We start from the raw sequence: 9,596 nt of genomic DNA on the forward strand, positions 1-9,596 counted from the left end.
CCAAGATATCCTTGCAAGGAAAATATATTTGCCAAGCACAAAGCATCAGGGCTCAAAGGCAACATCATGTGTGCCGTTTGAAGCGTTGAGGATTGTCTATTTAGCAATTGAAACCATAGCATTTGATCCCCAATAGTCTGGTTTTATGTAATGTCTTCCCATCACACATGTTTTGTTCATCAGTCTTTCCCCATTGTTGCCCGCATTTGAACCATCACATGGACCAAACATGTCCCCGCCCTCTCTGTGTTTCTGTTAGGGGAAAATCTTTGAAATCCCAGATGTCCCAAAACTCACACTACTTTAGTAGAGGAAAATTCCATCTCCATAGACATCGTGATTGTGCAAGTCTGCAAGTTATTTCTTTCTCTAAAAATTATATTTTAATTAGCATTAGCAATGAGAAACTTCATTTTAGCTGTAATGGCCACAGAGATTGTGTGCCTCCTTTTCAGAGTGGAGATAGAAAGACTGAAGAGGAGAAATAGGATCCTTAGACATCGCACATCCCTAGTAGACAGTTCATTTGTGAGTTTATTTCCGTGAACCTTTCCCTACTCTCTTCTTCGTCTTCCTAAAGTGACCCTGCAAGACCTTGCATGATAGCATGATAGCATGGTATTTTGCCATATTCTGACAATAGGCTTCTCTGTTGATTCTATGCACTTCACTATTGCTTCTCCACGCTTTCCACCTTGGGTCTTTCTCCTTAAATCTTTTAACCTTGTTCCAGGTGATAAAGCTGCCACATTTGGAGAAGCACCTTCTTCTAAAAAAAGATAAAATAAATGAATAATAATATTTTGAGATAATGTTATAGGAAATTTATTTCAAGAATGCTATGTTCACCTATACTCTACCATAAAGGATCATAATATTTCTCATTACATCATTATCATTGCATTACTCTGACAGTGTTACAGATGACCTAGGTTCTTACCTTAAGTCATATCTCTCTCATCTCCTCTTTGCCCTGTTGCTGCATTGTGATCTGCAATACATGAATATTGAGGCATTGCAACATTTGGCCCTTGAGTACAACCTCTTACAGGAGTGGAAGATGGAGATTGCATTCGCGATGGTGGGATTAGCACTTGTGTAGTGTCAAATTCTTCTTCTGCTACAGCCTCTGTAGGGAAAGATCTTTTAAAAGTTTGTTTAATCTTATTTTGTTCCTTTCTGTCTCACAGAGAGAACTGTAAAAATAATTGACTCCTCCTCAGGTATGTCTTCACCTATAGGGAATAGGAACAAGATGATATGGTATTACTAATTTAATTCTCTGTTCCCAACATCAATGAAAGGTACATTTACTGTGTACCTAAACACAATAGTGAACTATACAGTAGTGCTATTCCTCCATTCCTGTGTTCTGTTGTAGGCCTTCTGGTTACCAGACCAAGGTTTTTGCTGGGGCTACTATTTTTTGTGGAGGAATCCTCAGTCATGGCCCAAAAATGCCAGTTGTGGAACACTGCTGAGGTTGATGGCCTGTTACAGCTTGCAGGTGCCAGCAGTCATTTAACACAACTGTTCCAGGCAAGCAACGGGAAACTCTATAGGAGGCTTGCACACAAACTGTGGGCCCTTCCACACAGTCCTACATCCCAGAACATCAAGTCAGAAAATCCCTGCCTTGATATTCTAGGATATAGGGCTGTGTGGAAGGGCCCTAAGAAGAAAGGGCTACCCCTGCTCAATTGACGAGTAAATGGAAGCTCATGTGCTTTTTTTTTTTTTTTTTTTTTGAGGCGGGCATGTCATTTCACTATTTGGTCATTCCTTCCTTTTATCTTGGGATGGAGAGACTGTGGGAGCAGGCAGGGTACCCTTCCTGGAGAATAAAAAATGCTCAAAATAATTAAGTACATAATATATCTTCGTAGTGCCCTTACAGACTTATTTCTGTTCATATGCCTCAAAACCACAAGTAACTTTCATTAATTACTATACCTTTTCATGTGAGATCCCCTCAGATGGCCATAATAGAAAAGCTAAAACATTAATATTTTAAAGTTATTCATAATTAATATTGGATACCATGTGTGTTTAGCATCTCCTGCAAATTACTGGATTTTTAAAAAATCAATATTGTGCGTTTTCCATTTCTCTGTGTGTGTGTCACCACAAAACACACATGACCTACTACTGTAAACTTCACACCATCAAAGTAACTATTTTTAAGTTACTACTACCAATAGGAAAAGATAGGAATATGTCAAAAAAGGAAGGATGGTGGAGACTTACCTTGTGTTGTCCTTGTGTTCACAGGGGGCAGTGAAGGAAGTTCAACCATCAATCAGGAGACAGATGGAACAGACCAAAGCAATGGAAGACAGATGTAAGTAAATCCATAATCATAGAATTAACATAAATGAAGGAGTATATGGATTATAATGTTCCTTTTTTTCAACAGTGACAGTCAAGATTGAGGACACAGAAGCACAATTTATGTATATGGAGGAAAGGTTTTCTCAATTAGAGGAAGCAAGATAAATGACATAAATTCTCCTTTTATTTTATGTAATTTATTTTTTCTGTGAGGACAACAGAATGGATTTTTTTATTTATGCTATTTATGATTTCTTGATAAATAATCTGCTGCAAAGGAAGCAGTCAGTTTTATTTGGTGTTATAAAATTACAGAGCACAGATTTTGTGTTGTTTTTCTGGCATGGGTTGAGCGCACATACAGCAACCTAGCACTTTTATATCATTTTAACTACAGACATGTGCATTTACAATCATTTGTTTTATAAAAATGTCATTTCTCTATCAGGAGAAGTAATCCTATGTACGTTTTTTTTAAATGACCCTGCTGTTAGGAAAGTTATTATTTATTGGGAAGATGGTGTTGCAGTAGCACAGCTTATGTCACTTTGAATAAGCTGGATTTTTATGTTATGAAATCACTTTTTAAAAGCACTTACAAAGGAGCAGTTAAGAGCACTTATTACTGCATTGTGTCTGCTGCACATATACCTGCACAATACTGTAGAGAAAATTATTCTTACCTTTTTTTTGTAAAAATGAATGTTTCTTCTAATGTATATAACTATACACATATGTAATTCATGTTTTGTCCACCACATTTAGATCTTTATTGTCTGAAAATAAAATATTCTTGATGAAACTGCTCTTGTTTGCTAGTCATTTCCAAAGTATTATTCGATAAATGCAGAATAGTATTAAATCTATATAAATTATTACATATTCTTAAAGATAGGGGGGACATTTATAGTACTATTAAAGAGTCTCAAAGAGAATACCATGAACCCAACCTGCAATTGATTTTGACCAAGCACTGCACACTGACCCCACCTGACCAACATTTAATAAGGGTGACATTTTGGTAATCCTGAACTTGAATGTTGAAAGTCGTAGCTCCCCTACTTCCAGAGAGCAATGAGTATCCAAATGATAAAGATCTGAACCACACTTGGCATACAGACCCAATATGACCAGCATTTAAAATGTTTGTGGTTTGGGGTAAACAGACCCAGGGATTTGGAAACTAATCCGCCTGCAATCAAAGACCACTGTGAACCACAGTGATGAGGATCTGGACCACATTTGGCACTCAGACTCAACCAGAGCAACTTGTAATATGGGTAGGGTTTGGAGGGAAATAAATCCAGGAATTTGAGAATTGTAGTTCACCCACAATCAAGGACCACTGTGAACCACAGCAACAAGGACCTGGACCACATTTGGCACACTGACCCAACCAGAGTAACTTTTAATAAGGGTGGTTGGTTTTTTTGTGTCGGGGGGGGGGCATATCCAGGAATTTGGAAATTGTAGTTCAATTCAAGTTCCACTGTGAAGTCAACCAGCAATGGAGCTGGACGCAACCCGGCACACAGACCGGCATGCATCAAAAATAGCTTTTTTTTTTTCCAAAAAAAGAAAACTCTTATTGTTTTCAATCACTATATAAAGTAGAGAATACACACATGTATTCTACATTTTCCAATTTTCATAATATTATTTTTTTGCGATTTCTAAATATAAATATACAGCAGAGAGAGAACAATAAGCTATAAAAGTAATGCTATCTCTAAACTGCACATTATCTTTCATATTTTTTTTAAAAAAAAATTATAATAGTTTACAACTGACAAGAACAGCAACATACATGATTGGCCATATACAACACTTTAATGAAACTGAACTGGAAATTTTATATTTCTCATCCCACATGTTTTCCTCCAGCTTTGACAGTTCCAGCCCATGCCAGGAGCTCAGAACACACAATTTCTCCCCATGTCCTGAACTCCTTCCTTTCAACACCCTTCTGACATGTTTATGGGATGAACCGTGACAGATGATTACTGGAAGTACACAACCATCATATGGGATCCGTGCCACTTAGTCCTTGAAACAGATTACCATCATGTAGAAACAGACAGGGAGGTAGATGAGATGAGGTCCTAGAACTCACAGAACTTCACTTCCCCTTGTTAGCTAGCTTGAGCTTTCTGGGAACTATAGACTTAAAAGGTAACTTTTCCAGACTCTGCTGAGGGTCATTTTATTTATTGAATATGCCATTGAGTTCTTAGATGAAAATGGCAAATGATATCTTTTTGGCAAATCCACACTGGCGAAGTGTTTAAATCAGGCAGCTGGAGCATAATGCTGCATTTGTGCAGTTCTGTGTCCTCCCACTACATAGCAGCTGTCAAGCCCCAGGAGATGATTTTGATACTGAGGCAACAGCAGCTTTCCCATGGGGTGCTGAGGGGACTGGGTAGGGAATTTAGAAGATAAGGATGTGACTGGTACCCCATATCTGTTGCACTGACAAAGCAGGAGGAGTGGAAGCAGCAGTGCTAGAACAAGTTGGTGACAGAGCCTCTCTTCCCAACCACATTCTGCTCTTGGGGATGAATTGAAAGCAAAAGAATGGCGTAGCCAGACATATGAATTCCAGCAAAATTAATCCTTTCTGCACTACAACACCCTGCTGCTCTGTTGTTTACCTGAAAACTTTATGTGTGTCTCTCTCTCTCCCAGATTTTATCCCAGCATTATGTGAGAATGAGTTATCATGCAACTGGCAATGGATCAGTGTAAGCAGTATTTCATGTTTATCACCAAGGTCAGGACCTCAATGCCAGATATATTCAGAAGGTCCCAGTTTCAATCCCCAGCTGTTACAAATTATGTGTAGACAGATAAATCCCTTCCCAGCTCATGCCAATTCCGCATGAGTTAATTCATATATCTATTTTCTCCCATTTCTGTGAACTTTTTATTTAAAAGATTATACATGAGGATGAGAGAAGCAGTGCATTAATTAAAAATATGTATTTCTAAATATCTCAAATCTAAATGGATTCATTTTCTAAATGAATTTTAATTGAACTGGCACATGCAAAACCCTTACTGAAAACTGCATCACAATATTTAAGAAAATGCAATATCTAAATGATTGTCATTACTTCCACTTTTATCCATAAGGTGCAGATGAAGCCAATAGAGGACCATCAAGGGAGTGAAGATACCATCACCAGTGGCTTTGAGAAAAGAAGCAGCCTTTGTTTTCTTTGCTGCCTCTGGCTCGGCTCCTGGAATTCACTCCTTGCAGAACTGAGGACCTGACTCGGTGACTCTGCGAAGCAAGGCCCAGCTTGCCTCCAGAGACCGGGGCATAAAAGGACCACATCTGTGGGGGGCTCCGCCATAGAGGACCCACCCCAAGGTTAACAGTGTTTGCGTGTATTTTCCTAAAGGTGGGCAACCGAGACAGAATAGGGATTCTGTTGGTGTACCACCCACCCCATAACTTAACAGTCTCCCTTCCTGAGCTAACTGGGGTGGTCTCGGGGTTGGTGTTGGAATCTCAGCAGCTAATAGTACTGGGAGACTTCAACATCCATGCTGAGACTGCCCCGTCAGCAGCTACTCAGGACTTCATGGTCTTCATGACAACCATGGCTCTTTCCCAAGTGGTGTCTTGCCCTACCCATGCTGCTGGACACACTTTGGACCTTGTTTTCTGTGCAGGATGGGATGGTGGTGATGGTCATTTTCCCTGACAATAAAAATACAACAACATTAAATGATCAACTTTTTGCTGTTCTCAGTTAGATGTTCAACTCTACTTAAATGGTAGGAGCAACCATTTACAAGATTTTGGTCTCTCTTTTTTATGTTGTTCTATACTCTGGATTATAAATTATGGGGGAAATAGGCAATGAGTTGTCTTGCAGCCTTGCCTTTTGGACAGGAAGGAAGTAAAAGCCTATTTTAATTCCATTTAAATTTGTCCAGACTCTGCATTGACTTGCTCCTAACACAATCTAATGTATACCAGAAACTGTTTATCCATTTTTACATATATTTTTATTTATGTTTATTTATGTTTGAAAGCCCAACAAAATAATTGTCCTAAATTTTTCTTAAACAAGTAGACTGCTGTTATTAAGGCAATGCCAGAAGCAGAGACAATGACATGCTAATGTTTTTCTGCACATTCATATACACTCACACTGGGGCCCCTCCACGCAGCCATATAACTCAGAAGATCAAGACAGGAAATCCCACAATATCTACTTTGAACTGGAATATATAGCAATGTGGACTCAGTTCAAAGCAGATATTGTGGGATTTCCTGCTTTGATATTCTGGGTTATATGGCTGTGTGGAAGGGTCCTAACTGCAATCGACAGTACTCCTACCAGACCTGCATACATGTAAACAGTTTGGGTCAATGACTGGCTCTCAATGTCAGTTCCTCACCTCTATATCAAGAATAAAGTTGATTTTCTTAATATTTTCTGAGTGCAAAGCATTTTTACTAAGCAAAAAAGGCTTTAGTTTTACCTTGATGATGGAAATTCCATTTGTATATTTGTGTGTAACATGATAATTTCATGTCTAGCTTGATACCTCAAACTCTGAAATATAAATTTGGTGTACATGCTGAGGCATGTACACCAGGTTCAGATATCAGCTCAGTTCCTTAGGATTTAAACACATCATTTTTCAAGCTTTATTTCCAAATTCTACTTTTCACCAAACTGTGATTGATCAAGGATTGCCAATAATAATTGTGCCCTCATTCATTCTCCCTATCTTTACTGAAGGGCCAAAAAGTCCAGGTTCCAGCTGACTTTGGATATGAGAGCTGCTCAGTTGTCACCTGACAGCAACACATGGCAACTTTATTTTAAATGGATTGGAATGATAAAAGGCAGATTTCCTAAAAAGAATATTCTTTCCATTCTGGTTTTCAAATTAGGTAAACATATATCTGAATTGTTCATTTTCCTCATATTTTCATTCATTTATCCAAAAATTTATATCTTGCCAAAAACGTATATCATGGCACTCAGTCAGCTCATAATAAGTACAGCTACTAGTTAAATAGAATAAAATTCTGAAACAACAACATTTTGATTTAAATAGACAAGCAAGATATAAAACACCTAAGCATCCCTATTGACCTGTCTTAGTCAAATTATCTTCTGATTTATTATCCCTGATTTCAAATGAATTTAAACAAGGGAGCATTTTAGATGTCTGAGAGTGCCCCCAGGTTAACAGCCTACATATATACATATGCAATGAGTTAACCCACAGAATATATGGTATCTAAGCAAAATGTCATGGGACATTTAAAGAGGTCAGTGACTTCAAGTGCGTAATACAGTGATTCCTTGAATATTTTATTCACCGAGCATGCTATCATTAATGATACTATTATTGCATTGCAATATTGTGATAAATAGCCAATGACTCCATTGTGGGATTGTTGTGGACTGGAGATGAGGTTCGATTCCCTACTCGGTCATGAAACTCACTGGGTGACTCGCTCCCTCAACTTGATGTAGCCCAAAGGATTGTTGTAAATATAAGATGGGGAAGCCACATTGAGTGTACTGAAGGAAAGCCAAGATGTAAATGTAACCTGTAATAATAAATATAGATCTTTTAAATAAAAAAAGACTGTTTCATCATGTTATTATTCTGTTTGGGCTGATGCAGAGTGAATATAAATCCCTCTGGTCTAAATGTTATTCTGCTCAAATGCTCTGGGAAATTGTAATTTCATTCACTTTAAATACTTGGAAATGAACATCAGTTCCCAAAGCACTGAACAATGACAAATGCTTTTGCCAAAATAACATCACCAACTGAGAACTAGATAGGTCTATCGGAGAACAGGACTATAGTGGTAGATTTTCTTTCTTTCCTCTTTTGAATGCCACAACTCTATGCATATCCTGGCTGGCAACCTGTTGGTTAGTTCCAATTAGAGTAGACACATCGAATCAACCGTTAATTGTACATTCATATAGATGTAAATCTAAATGCTTTAATGGCTCTATTCAATTTGGAACCAACAGAAGGATTTAGACCCTATGTGGAAATAAGTCCCTTAAAACTGTTTGCAACCCATTTTGCAGAAAATATGTCAAAGATCAAACTTTAACCAAACTACTTGTGCTCATTCTCATATAATGAAATCCTTTGGTTTTCTTTTCCAAGATACGCACATCCTCATTGCCACAACATGATGCAGAGCTCAGGAGCATCTAGCTGTAAATCACTTCTTAACAATAGCTAAATCCTCCTCCTCCCCCATAAAGAAAATATCAGCAACTTCTCTTCACAAAGGCCCCTGCCAGACAGGCCCTATATCCCAGGATCTGATTCCAGGTTCTCTGCTTTAAACTGGATTATATGAGCCTGCACTGCCAGATAATCTAGGATAAACAGAACTGGGATATAGGATCTATCTGGAAGGGCCCTTAGATAGCAAGGGACAGCCATTGAGAAGTATTCTTCCTTGAATGTAAGTCATGTTGGTTTCAAGCTTCATTATTGGATCCCATGATTAAGTCCAGGATATTTATCTTACTTGTAGCTCTTGGGTAAATTTTCAGTGTCAGGAATTTGAAAATAGAATTTAATGTGAAGTGTCATTGGGAAGCCTTTCTCTGAGTCAAAATATTTTGGGTCCATGGCCCAAAATATTTCACAGTCAGAGTGCGTTTGCTGTTACAGTTGCTGGATCGATCTTTAGAACATGAGACTTGGGGCCTCTTTACACGGGCTTCATTTTGGCAGCAGCAACAGGGTTTTTTATAAGTCCCATCACACCCAATACAACTACTTCCAGGGCGGCTCAATGGCTGAACTGGGGGAAAAAACCTGCTGCTGTCACAAAAAATAATTGAAGATTTGATAAATCTTAAAATTGATTTAATATGAGATATGGTACAAATGGAAGGATGTATGGATGGAGTTAATAATTTTGGAAGCACCAGTAAAATATTAAGGCCTGCAATGACTAACTACCTGCTTGCTGGACTGTAATTAAAAGTTGCTAATAAGAATTGAAAAGTAAACTGTAATAAGAACTGGACAATGATAAGATAAATGTTTACAACATTTCTTATGTTAAGAAGGAAGTCAACACAAGTCAACACCAATTAAGAAGAGTCAACATCTGGCCAGGAAACTAAGGTGGAGCCAGGATGGAAGACATCTATCATTCATTTACAACTTTGAGACTACATCAGCAGAATATTCCTATAAAAGGCTCAGTCTAATAATACTCAAATTGTGACAGACCTGAGGAG

The 9,596-nt window shown here is 38.1% G+C and overlaps 1 long non-coding RNA gene across 1 annotated transcript; it reads right to left on the minus strand.

Moving 5' to 3' along the window:
- Positions 1-514: 514 nt before the first annotated feature.
- On the minus strand, positions 515-2,308 carry LOC132769987 (uncharacterized). Its single transcript, XR_009630963.2, has 3 exons — positions 2,248-2,308; positions 941-1,129; positions 515-769 (listed from the first exon to the last, which is right to left on the minus strand). It is a non-coding gene; the product is annotated as an uncharacterized lncRNA (long non-coding RNA).
- Between the last annotated feature and the right edge of the window lie 7,288 nt (positions 2,309-9,596).

Source organism: Anolis sagrei, chromosome 3 (genome assembly GCF_037176765.1).
Source record: "Anolis sagrei isolate rAnoSag1 chromosome 3, rAnoSag1.mat, whole genome shotgun sequence".
Taxonomy (NCBI): domain Eukaryota; kingdom Metazoa; phylum Chordata; class Lepidosauria; order Squamata; family Dactyloidae; genus Anolis; species Anolis sagrei.